The sequence below is a fragment of the Rhinolophus sinicus genome, linkage group LG11, assembly GCF_036562045.2.
Source record: "Rhinolophus sinicus isolate RSC01 linkage group LG11, ASM3656204v1, whole genome shotgun sequence".
In the NCBI taxonomy this organism is placed as follows: domain Eukaryota; kingdom Metazoa; phylum Chordata; class Mammalia; order Chiroptera; family Rhinolophidae; genus Rhinolophus; species Rhinolophus sinicus.
This window is the reverse complement of record NC_133760.1, coordinates 6,638,997-6,652,112: the sequence shown is the minus strand read 5'-3', so window position 1 is coordinate 6,652,112 and position 13,116 is coordinate 6,638,997. Positions and strand designations below refer to the sequence as shown.

The window sequence follows — 13,116 nt, the reverse complement described above, 5'->3', positions numbered from 1 at the left end:
GACAAGGGTTCCAATTTTCCACATCCTCACCAACACTTCATATCGTCTGTCTTTTTTATTGTAGTGGTACTAGTGTGTGTGAGGTGGTATCTCATTGTGATTTTAATCTGTATTTTCCTAATGACTACCCACTATATGATCTCAATTAATGCAGAAAAAGGATGTGGAAAAATGCGTAAGCCTCTCCCCATCTCCCATGCTGTTTCAGTGAAGACCAAGCAGGAAGCAGTTACCAGGCATATTTTCACCTTCCTGCCTGGATGGTATCATCTGAGCCCTTCCTGATACACAGAACCAGGAGAGACAATCATAATTGTTGTTTTAAGCTATTGAATTTTGGATAAAAGCAGCAATACTTAACAGGAATGACAAATTATGGACAACTCTCAAGAATGTGATTATGGGTTTAGAGTATTTTCACTTGACTGAATTTTTCTGTATTGGTGACAATAAGCATTGGTTATTTTTATAAACCAAAATAATTCATTGAAGGATATTGTAACACTTTTATTGTTTCTATATCTTGCTTTTAACTTTATAAGTGTATTTTTGTGTGGCAATATGAATTAATTTCTTAGAGTTGGAAAACAATATGGAGAAAAAAATAAAGATAATTTCATAAGTAACCTGTTATTCACCATCTGATGTTTGAATTGCCTTTATCTTACCTCAAAAAATGATAACCCATCACCAAGTATGGGAACTCACAACACCTCATTCTGTTTCTTTATTATTATTATTAGTTTCAGGTGTACAAAACAAACATAATCATTAGACTCATTCTATTCTTATATACACTTAACGCTAAAATGTTGAGTTTATATTAGTTGATGAGACAAGTAGAGTTAATAGGAGAGGGCTTGTGAGCTGGCAGGATGGGACTGGCACAGAGTTAATAGGAGTGAGCTGGTGAGTTAGCAGGAACGAGCTTAAAATTTAACCTCTTGGCTCTAAATCCCCTGGGTAGCACTGCACCTGCAAGTTGACAAGCACCCTACATCCTACTTAGAAAAATATAAAAACTAGAGCTAAAAAGACACTGGCTGCAGCTCTCCCTCAGACGGCCCTGGCAAAACTTCCCTTTGCTAGTATTCTCTCTCTTTTTCACTTTGAATAAATCTTTTCTTATTCTTGTAGAGTCTCATAAGTTCTTTTACATTTTGCGAACGACCAGGGGTTAATTCCACGCCAATGTATTTTGGTGCTGAAAACCGGGAGTTTGACTCCACCTCCCCATCTCCACGAGTTCGATTCTACCTCCTCCTTCCTGGGAGTTTAATTCTACCTCCTTCTTTTCCCTGCCGGGCGTTTCCCCCAGCAAATCTCTAAAGCCTCTCCCAGATCCCCTCCCTTGAGGGTTGGAAATTGACATTTCCAGGCCGGGGCTACACTCTAGTGGAAACGAAAGTCCGACGTCTCTGTTGGTGGGGGAATCCTGTTGCTGCACACGGTATGAGGCTGCTTTCTAGTTCTTGGGGGACAGGCGAGTCACCTTGGCAGCACAGGATGGCACATAAATGCCTCCAGGGCGTCCACCACTTTAAGGAAGTCTCCCGTGACAGGGTGACCTGGTAGCGCTCCGGGACTCTAGGACTAGGTCCCGCCAGGAGCAAGTCAAAGACCCGCCCATTGGACAGGCACGCAAGTCAGAGACACAGTCTCCCTCCCCGCTGGCCACTCCCTGTAGTGCTTTTTGATGACTTGCTCCCCATTTTCTTTTGCTTCTCTGGACCTCGGTCACTGTCTGCATGGGTCAACAGGCCTTTGATCGGTACGTGATTCACCTTGAAACGTCCATGGGGCACCGGGAATTCCCCGGGGCCGGGTCCATGACCCTCGATCTTAGGTGTGGTGGGGACGCCCTCACAACTAATGGCCATTTCTTTCCTCTCTTTCCCCCGAGTACGTGGTAACGAGCACGCTAATTCCGTAACTCCTGGGTCAGAGACTTGTTCAGAGGATCTTTGGGGGACCCCCCCTCGATCTCCTATTCCGGGGATCACAAGTCCACCATCGCTAGCACCATGGGTGGCTCCTCTACCGCCCCCCCCTCCTCTCAGCTGTCTTCTTACGAATCCAACTAGTGGAAGAAAAAAAAAGAATCGAACTAAATTCAACCTCTCTCCTCTCAAATGAAGCTTTTTCCAACTCTCAGTAAGTTCCAAGATCTTACAGATAACCTGAAATATAACTGAAGCTGCTGCTCCCACAGCCTGAGGCGGAGGTAACTGGAGAGAAAAAAAGGGAGCGCTTTTAAAAAGTGGCTAATCTCTCAAACCAAACCTCCACCCTTTTGTTCCAGCCCCTTTGAAGCTGTCCTATTAGGGACAATGAAAAGATCTCAGGTCCCTCCTAGACCTCCTCAAAACCCACCTCCTACGCCTCCTACTTCTTCCTCAAACCCCTCCACCCCTTTCACCTCTCCTTCAGCTCCCCTCCTTATTCTCCCCCAGCTCCCAGTCGTGGGAGCACCACGCGTAGTGCCGCGGAGCTCATTTTAAGGCAGACTCGGTGATGCCTCTCCCGGAGGTTACAAACTGAGAGGCCGGGACAGTTAGGGTTCATGTCCCTTTCCCTATGGAAGATCTAGCTCAGATCGAGATAAAATTAGAAACCTATTCTGAAGACCCTTCAAAGTTCATGAAAGAATTCTAGGGCTTAACCATGGCCTTTGATCTTACTTGGCAGGACAGTCACATCACTTTAACCACCTGCTGCTCCTTAGGAGAAAAGAACGGTATCCGGGCTGTTGCCCAAAGATACGCAGACAAGCTGGCAGCTCGGAATCCGGGACAACACAGGGTTGGGGCCGAGGCTCTTCCCAATCATAATCCTGATTGGAATTATCAAGCTGGCCAATAGGCCCGGAATAGATGAGCTCATATGGTCACCTGCCTTATGGAGGGCATGAGAAGGGCGTCATTAAACCAGTGAACTATGACAAGCTGAGGGAAATTACTCAAGGGCCAGATGAAAACCTGGCCCTCTTTCAATCCTGCCTGGCTGGTGCCCTCCAAAAGTATGCTAACCTAGATCCATCTATCCCGGAGGCCAGCACTCTCCTTGCCGTGCATTTTATTGGGCAATCAGCTCCGGATACCAGAAGGAAGCTTTGAAAACTAGAGCTGGTCCCAGGCTCCACTCCCAGTCCTCCTAGATGCAGCCTTCAAGGTCTTTAACAACCGGGGTGAGGCAGAGAGGGAGTCTAGGGTACGGAGGGATAAGGAAAAGGATCATGGAAGGGCTCAATTAACGGTTGCCAGCACCCTGCGCTCAGCCTTACCTGGCACAGGCCCACGAGGAGGGAGGCCATGAAGACCGGCACAAACACCTGCTGCAACTGTCATCAGGAAGGATATTAGAGTGAGGCTTGTCCTCACTTGGCCAAGAGGGCATCTCCTGGCACATGTCCCCTTTTCAAACAGTAAGGACACTAGAAGGACTGTCCCCTCTCCCCTGGAGGAGGGAGGCCATCCCGACTCCTAAAACGCCAAAAGAACAGCTCCCCCAACCAGCTGCCAGTATGGTCATCGTTAACTACCAGCCAGACGACTGCCACCTGGACGTACCGGCCCCAAGATTTGTCCAGGCTCCTCTCCTCAACATCACGGAGGCCGAGCCCAGGGTCCTGCTTAGTGTGGCAGGTAAGAATGTTACCTTTCTTCTTGATACAGGAGCCACATTCTCTGCTCTAATTCATCACCCTGGCCCTGCACTTCCCTCCAGCCTAGTTCTAACAGGTATTCAAGGCAATCCCACCACCTACAGGTGGACCCTGCCAACAAGGTAAACCTTGATGCTTTGGCTCCCCTGCTTTCAAATTATGCCTCAGTACCCTATACCCCTTTTAGGGCGAGATATTTTGCAGAAGCTATAAGCTTCCCTCCAAATCTCTCCTAACCCTATTCTAATAGCTGCTCTGCAGCCTATCTTCCCTTCTCAAGCATTTGACCCCAACCTGTCTACAATTCCTCCCCGGATCAGAAAACAGGTCTGGGTTAGGAAACTCTTGGCAGAGTGTCTCATGTAACTCCAGTACAGGTTAGGAAGGACCCTACAAGTTCCTCAGGCACGGGCTTTTAATTCCCTGCAATTCTCCCTGGAATACACCAATTTTACCGGCCAAGAAGCCATCTGGACAATACCGGTTAGTTCCAGACTTAAGGATTATTAATGAGGCAGTAATTCCAACTCATCCTTTAGTCCCTAACCCTTATACCCTATCAAGACTAATCCCTCTGGGGAGTGGGTGGTTCACTGCTCTGAACTTGCAGGATGCCTTCTTTTGTATTCCGCTAGACCCTCAATCCCAATTTTTATTTCTTTTCACCCGGACGCACCACACACTCATGTTCGCAGCTAATGTTCCTGGACTTTCCTACTACAGGGCTTTCGAGTCCATCCTTTCCTTTTTGGCCAGGCTCTATCTACATGGAGATTTGAGGGACCTCCCTCTCTGAGGCTACCATCCTCCAATATGTTGATGATTTCCTTATTTGTAGCCCAGACAAGGAAAGTTCAGATCAGTATACAATAATAACTTTAAATTTTTTTAGCAGAATGGGCCCCCAAAGCTCAGATTTCCAACAGCAAGTAACTTACTTAGGAGATCAAGTCTCTAGACTTAGGAAAAAGGCGGCCCAGGGATGGATGGCCTGGGCTGGCACTTGGTCGTGGGCTTCCTGGCTTCTGCCTCTCGCAAGCCCTCTTGTTTCTTTTCTCCTAATACTAATTTTTGGCCCCTGCATCCTTAATCTACTAACAAAATTTATTTCATCTTGTTTGCAGGCATTGAAGCACAATGCCTCTGCAACCAGATCATGTTCTTGCAAGATGTCCAGTCCACCCCTGGCAGGAACGAGCTTAAAAATTAACCGAGCTAATAAATTAACCGCTTGGCTCTAAGTCCCCTGGCTACCATTGCACCTGCAAGCTGGCAAGCACCTTACATCCTGCTTTGAAAAATGTAAAACCATCTAAACAAAAACCGGGCGCTGCTCTCTCTCAGACTACCCTGGCAAAACTTCCCTTTGCCAGAACTCTCTCTCTTTTTGACTTTCAATAAAACTTTTCTTACTCTTGTAGAGTCTCATATATGCTTTTACATTCTGCGAATGACCAGTGGTTAATTCTACACCAATACATTAGTTATTAATCTGCATCTCTGAAGAGTCTGACTATTGAAAATAATTATCTCCATTATATAGATCATGTCTAATACTTTTTCCCTGATTATATCTGAAGAGAGTAGTAATATTTCTACTAAATGTTTTCTTAGCCAGGCTGAAAATCATCATTTCATCCATTGATACATTTCTTAGAAACCCAGGGTGCAGGAAGGCAAGCCAGTTCTGTTAATGATTGACAGGACCTGGGAGGCAAATTCTCCTGGTTGTTGTGGAAAGCAGTTCTGCTCAGCATTCTACATAAAATCTCAGATTCTCACAACTTAATCCCAGAAGGTATACAAACTCCTCCCTGGGATATTCACAACCATTCATGGTGGTGTTTTTTCAGATGCGGTGCCTTTATCATTTTATCTATACTGGAATTACCAGAATCATAGAAGTGCATTTGATTGACTAGAGTACAGGAATGGAAGAAAATGCAAACATACGCAGACAACCTTTTGCCACTGGTATACATAGGCTGGTGTGAGGAAGGCTAGTATATTCATTGACCGGCTCCACGGAACACACAGATTGTGGATACGCGGACTTCATAGAACCAGCAGGAGGAAAAGGAGAAGAATCTAGCTAACTCTGAGAGAGGCCTTCCTGACTTCATAGATCACAAAATTCAATGGGACCTGACATATTTGGATGCTACCATTTCACCCTGCCATTTTATAGCTCTTCCAGTTGTCTTTTTTAATTGCTTATTTATTTTCAAGTTGTGTTAAAATATACAGAACATTACATTTACCATCTTAGCCATTTGTGAGGGCACAGTTCAGTGGCAAGCGTACATTCACATTTTGCGTGACCATCACCACCATCAGCCTCCGGAACTTTTTCATCTTGCAAAACTGAAACTGCCCCATTTAACAATACTCCCCACTCAGACCCCAGAAACAACCGTTCTACATTATGTTTCTTTGAATTGGATTACTCTAACAACCCAAATAAATGGAATACGAGAATATTTGTCTTTTTGTGACTGGCTTCTTGCATATAGGCTATCCATTCTGTCTTTTGATTGGTGTTCACAATGCGTATCTATTCCATCCTTTTGTGTATAATGTGTTATGCTACTTACGATATTTGAAGTGAGTTTCTAGTAGACATGTGTAGTTGAGTCAGTTATGTCTTTTTGTATTGGTTTGTTCTAACTCATTCTGACGACCTTTTTCTTTTAACCTCTATGTTTCAACGACGGGTATTTACATTTATGGTGAGTACTGATGTTAGGATTTCCTGTCATTCTATCTTTAGTTTTCTGGTAAGGCTGTGTCTCCATTGTTTCTTTGCCTTTTGTTGTTGTCTATTATTTCTGTGTGGTGGTATTCTATGATGTTTCCTCTGTTTCTTCTTTTATTTCAGTATATATTTCAATTCTGGATTTATTTTGAGTGGTTACCCTTAAGTTTATGTAAAAGAAAGTTTGATATTTAGAGTATTCCATTTTCTTCAGCACGCTTACTTTCTCCATTCCCATATTCCGTTCAGGCCTTTACTCTCCCCTTTTTGAGTTTTGGTTGCCACAAATTGTCCCTGTTGATGGTGGTCGAATAGCCTCCTTTAGTATTTCTTGTAGTGCAGGTCGTGTATTAGAAAATTCCTCAGCTTCTGTATGTCTGGAAAGGTCTTTATTCCTCCTTCATATCTAAAGGATATCTTTGCTGGATATATTATTCTTGGCTCATGATTTCTCTCTTTCAATAGTTTGAATATTTGGTTCCACTCCCTCCTGGCTTGTAGAGTTTCTGCTGAAAAATCTGATGATAATCTAATGGGCTTTCCTTTGTAAGTTACCGTCTTCTTTTCCCTGGCTGCCTTGAGGATTCTTTCTTTGTCGTTGATTTTAGACAGCTTCAATACAATGTGCCTTGGAGAAGGCCTGTTGGGATTGAGGTAACTAGGTGTTCTATTTGCTTCTTGGATTCGAGGGTCCAGTTCTGTCCACAAATTTGGGAAGTTCTCATCGACAATTTGTTTGAATATATTCTCTGTTTCCTTCTCTCTTTCTTCTCCTTCTGGTATGCCCATTATTCTTATATTGCTCTTTCTGATGGAGTCAGAAAGTTCTTGTAGAGTTCTTTCATTTCTTTTAAGTCTCAAGTCTCTTTCTTCTTCTATCTGTGTCATTTCCAGGTTTCTATCTTCGATGTCACTGATTCTTTCCTCCATCTGGTCAACTCTACTACCTAAGCTGGTTATTTCATTCTTAATTTCTTCTATTGAGTTCTTAATCTCCAGAAATTCTATTTGGTTCTTTTTAAAATTTCAATCTCTTTCGTAAAATGCTCATGCTGTTCTTTGATTGAGTTTCTGAGTTCATTTAACTGCCTATCTGTGTTTTCTTGTATCTCGTTGAGTTTTTCAGAACTGCAATCTTGAATTCTCTGTCATTTAAGTCACATATTTCTGTATCTTTAAGTGCCTTCTCTGGAGATTTTTCACTTTCTTTCTGAGCTATCTTGTTGCCTTGGTTATTCATGGCGATTACTGGTTTACTATTTCTCTTCCTAGACATCTACAGGAGTGACTTCTGCAACAGGTTGATAGGAAGAGGTCTTTCTTTTGTTTTCCAGTACTTGTTGGTAGAATGTTTTATTATTTCTCCAACTGCAATTTATTTTCTTCTCCCACACGGTAGTGCTATGTTTTCTCTGCACTATTCCTGCTTCTCACACAATGGGGGGATTCCCTGGGAGACGGGCTTCTCCTCTGTTAATAGTTCGTCTAGGTCACAGGGCGCAGTGTCCCGGTGGGTATGCGGAGAGCTTTTGATGTTCCAAAGCTCTTCCAGCTCCTGATTCAGAGCCCGTATGTTTCAGCAGTTCTGTTGACTCCTGCAGGATCCGCCCAGATAGGTGGGGTCAGGGGCGGGGTGAGTTGTGAGAGGTGGCCCAGAGCAATGGCGGCGACCACCACCACAGCGGTCCTGCTTCCACAGCTCTCTCCCTTTGCTGGAACTAGTTGGGCTGTGAATTTGTGTCTGCGGTCCACAGTTCTCAAAACAGCAAATTTTCTGTTGTTTTGATCTGACACTGCTACTGTTTCGCTTCTAGCACCGGGCAGGTGGGGGCGGGCGAGCTCTGGGAGGAGGGAGGCGGCTAGTCTCAATGCCTAAGGCTCCGTTCTCTGCTCGGCAGTGCAGGCTTAAACCACCGTTTTCAGCTTTTTTCCCTTAGTCTTTTCTCCGAGGTCTCTGCCATGAGCGTTGGGTTCAGCCGTGTTATATGCTGTCCCCTCAGCCCTGGCGGAGCCCTAGCAGTCGAGTTCTTCCCTCTCCGCAGCTGCGGTAGTTCCGGGAAGCAGCGAGCTCGGAGCACTGAGCTAGGTCTCGTCCTGTCCCCTGCGCAGCTCCGTCTCCGCGCACTTCTCCTTTCCTCCTCCCTCCACTGCTGAATCTCCCACCTGTAGGTGATTTCAGTCGGTAGTGGGCCTCTTCGTCTTGCCTGTCTGCTGTGCAGGGAGTCCTTTGTGGAGTTTTTGTTGTTTGATTCGTTGTAAATTCCAGGGGAGCTTTACAGAGGCTCACCTCACGCCGCCATTTTTCCGGAAGTCAAGTTTTGTTTTTTAAAATCTTATCACACTTTCTTTATTTTGACTTTTTATCGAATTATTAACAACTATTTAAAATTCCACCCAATCCCCCTACTGCCTACTATCTCCCCTTATATGTTTTTCTTTCTTCGCTCTTCTGTATGCTCTATACCATAATTGATATTTATCTACATTTGATACAGTTTGCCTCCAGTTTAATTTCATCACCCCTTTTCTAACCTTCTGTTCTCCTTGTTTTTGTTTTTCCCAACATCATTCTATTTTTTTTTTATTTTACCGCATGTGGCCCTTGGTAAAAAACATTGCAAAAAGTTTGGACACCCCTGCTCTAGAGAAACAAGTGAACAATATAATCTCAGTTATGTAAATATTTTCAGAGCATCCATCTTATAGGGACCCTGGTGGAATTTATGTTTAAAAACCATGATTTCCTCTCAAGTTCATTTTGAGCAAAATGAACTAATCTGATCAAAAGTAATTTAGAATATCAAAGGCCATTGTGGTGAATCTTTGAGGTCCCCAAACATACTTTTCTTAAAACTGAACTGGCGGGGCGGCTGGATGGCTCAGCTGGTTAGAGTACAAGCTCTCAACAAAGTTGCTGGTTCAATTCCCGCATGGGATGATGGGCTGTATCCCCTGCAACTAAAGGTTGAAAACTGCAACTGGACCTGGAGCTGAGCTGCGCCCTCAACAACAAGATTGAAGGACAATGACTTGGAGCTGATGGGCCCTGGAGAAACACACTGTTCCCCAATATTCTCCAATTTTTTTTTTTAATGCAATGGGCTGGTCCGTGGCTCAGGTGGTTGGAGTGCTGTGCTCCTAACGCCGAGGTCGCGGATTCAATTCCCACATGGGCCAGTGAGCTGCGCCCTCTACAGCTAAGATTGTGAACAATGGCTCTCCCTAGAGCTGGGCTGCCATGAGCAGCCATGGGCTACCATGTGCTGCCAGGTCCGACCGGTGGCCAGTGTGACTGGCTGGCAGCCAGCGTGTGCGGCAGGCAGCCAGCGAGAGCTGCTGTGACTGGCCAACTGACAACCTGCGACCGACTGCTTCAGCCAGGGGAGCACAAGGCTCATAATACCAGCAGGGGCCAGGGAGCTGTGTCCTACACAACTAGACTGAGAAACAACAGCTGGAACTGGAGTGTAGGGGGGAGGTGGAATGAAGGGGAGAAAAATGCAATGTAAAAATTATACCATTTAAATAGCATAAAATAGGTTGAATTTAGGAATTAATGTATGATATAAAATTTGTAAAACCTCTAAGAGGAAACAATGTTATAAATTAATCTACAGGTTAATTTAGGCATTTTTAATGAAATGATGCATGCTCATTTGAGATAAAGGGAATTATCTAGAAAAATAGAGTGATGCTGGGACAAACAAAAGTGAGCATAACAAAAGATTAGAAAAGGGGGTGATGAAATTAATCTGCAGGCAAATTATAAATAAATTTATATAAATAAAAGTCAAAATACAATGAAGAAATTGTGATATAGTTTTAAAATGAAACAAAACTGAAGACAATGGAAGAGTATTGCAGAGATGAAAGAGGTATTAAAGAATAAAATGCATGACAAAATGAAGAAAGTAAAAGCAACACATATGGAAGTAAAGAGAAAGGAGGGGCTGACTAGTGATAAAAGTGCACTAGCATCTGAAGATGCTTAACCACAAAGCTGGGAGGACTATGGTGAAGCTCGGCCCCTTGTTCTTGACTTCCTGTTGAACTTTGTGGTAACTTCCGGAGGAGGGATGCAAATAAAGAGGGAAGCCATGTTGGTCTCAGGACTTTTTCCACGTGGGTGGCCAGTTAGGATACTCCTTGGTGGCTTTGTTTCTTTTTTCCTTTTTAGAAATAAGCCGTTCTTTTGGTGGATTTTCTGGAGAATTATTTTTTTGCCAGTCAACACTAGACTTAGAGCAGTCTTCACAGATAACTGAGTATCAGAGAAGGATTTGAAGGAGTAGGATTTTGATATTCAAAACAAAATGATGACACCAGACCAAAAGGAAGAGAGGGGGAAAGAGATGTCATGATTGACAGGGCGTGGTGACCAGGATAAAGATTTGACTCAAAATGTGGGCTTGGAGCAGCTTCTGAAGGGTCTTGTAGACTGAGCTAAAGTTTCAATTTTATCCTTCAGACAACAGGTAGTAGATATGTCTTGCTCACGAGCCCTGTATATTAGGAAGTGCAGAGACCTTTTTGTTGGTTTTGTACAGTCATCACCCACAGAAAATTTCTTCAAATTTTGTTTGTGAAATCATCTTTACTTGATTCTTAACCAAGAGCTGTAGTTGAGTTTGAACCCAATTGCAACTCCAGGTGTAGGGCATGATTTTTTTAGCTAGCCTGCCTCTCTGGACTTCCAATAACACAAGGTGGGCAGGAAATGGTTTGTTAACATTTCAAGCCAACGTGACACACTGAGAGGCTTCTCTTCATTGGAAGGGATCCACGATGCTCTCTTTCTTCTCCTGGGTGGTCTGTTTTGAGATGTGAGGCTTGTCACTTTCACTGAGTGGAGACTGGCAGTTGAAGCCAACAGTATGGTCCCTTGAGGTAAACTTAAAGGTTTTCCTGAGTAGCCAGTAGAGTTTTATTTTGGCTAAGTTGTTCCATTTTATTTAGAAGGCACAACAGGAGGGACCAAAATGCTTATACATATAACTAACTAGAGTTCCCAAGAAAGGAATTTTAGAGGGTGAAGGTCCCAGGGTAAAAATAAATTCCCTTGAAAGCTTTCACAGCCAAACAAAAAGACAAAAGAAATGTTAAGGGTATCTTGGGATCATTTGATTTCTTACAGGCCTCTAAATACCAATTTGAAAAATGTTTACTCAGCTTGTTTAACATTTCTAAGATTCTCTAATAGTGATGGAAAGAGAACAGATTCTGGGTGGTGAACACACAATGTGATATATAGATGATGTATTACAGAATTGTACACCTGAAATCTATGTAACTTTGCTAACAATTGTCACCCCAATAAACTTTAATTTAAAAAAAATGAAAATACAACATCATATGATTTTTCACACACAAAAAAGTGCACATAAATATACTAATTTCAGAATCTCAAAAGATCCCCAGAGTGGCCACTGTAATTCCAGATTGTCTTTCATATCAGAGGTCCATCCAGACAAATATTTAGCAGGGGATGGACCATAAACCCAGCTGGCGCCCCACAATGGGATTGTCCTATAGCAGTTTTAGATAGAGGACACCCCATTACAAAAACTGGCATCAGAGGACCCAAGACTAAAAGCTCTTAATCACGACCAAGTGAGGGAGGTTTGGAACCAAGAGAACTTACCACTGGAATCCCAGAACTGCTGGTGAGACAACAGAGCACAAAATGCTCAAGCAGATACCTTGCTTGAATCCACCAGTGGATTCGATATCTGATCATTTGGGCTACTTGTTTGTCTTTTCTTCCCAATCTTTAAATTCCCACTTTTATGTCTTAAACTCACCAATAAAGAGTGAGCTCAAGTAACCCTAGGCCCCTATCCTCAACCCCAATAAAAGAATCCCAGGTATGTTCTCTCTCTCTCTCTCTCTCTCTCTCTCTCTCTCCCCCCCCCTCCCCTCTTTCTCCCCATGACCTTGCTGTGTGGCCCCAGGTGTGCTGTGTAATTTCCAGGTCTTTCAAGTACTAAACCTGTATCTTTACAGAGTTTCCTGATGGTTATTGCTGAAAGAGCATCATGCATTCATAACAAGAACCCCAAGGGCTGGTCCAGCCCCAATACTGGTGGTTAATAGGCTGAGACCAACATAAAACAATGTCTTCACAAGCATCTATAATACTGTGCTCTTTCACCCATACCAGCCAGGGTATATGGATTCATACACATGCCATAGAAATGGGAGCAGCCTCTTTCAATAATACACTTTTTATCCCATTTCAGGGATTTTTGCTTCTCATCTCCACCACCTTAGGCTTTAGCTGGTTTGTCGACTCACCACCACCACCACGACCACCCCCCACCATCAAGGGAAGAACACTTCTACCATGGAACACAGTAATGTTCCACTAAATTGGATGCTTACTGCCCCTTGCCATTTTGTGATCCTAATGCCACTAAAATGACAGAGAGAGATTACTGGTTAGCACAATGAATCCTGACTCCCAAGAGGAACTTGGCTAGCTGTTACCAGCGGGAGCACAGAGTATTATGTTGTTTGGGGGCTAGCAGTTCAATGGGGTACCCCTGTTATTTCTATACTCAATGATAATCAACAGTCATGTTATTGTTGGTGCTCTAGCTAAAGTGTCTACCTTTCAATGAGCAGCGGGGAAAACCCAAGAAATAAAATCACATTCCAGCTAAATCAGTCTTCTCTATAAGGAATATAGTATATATAG

The 13,116-nt window shown here is 43.6% G+C and overlaps 1 long non-coding RNA gene across 1 annotated transcript; it reads left to right on the top strand.

Annotated features, from left to right (window-relative positions):
• The first annotated feature begins 1,631 nt into the window (after positions 1-1,631).
• LOC141567724 (uncharacterized) lies at positions 1,632-6,062 on the top strand. The gene is made up of 3 exons (XR_012490561.1): positions 1,632-1,771; positions 2,689-3,644; positions 5,518-6,062. It is a non-coding gene; the product is annotated as an uncharacterized LOC141567724 (long non-coding RNA).
• Positions 6,063-13,116: the final 7,054 nt, after the last annotated feature.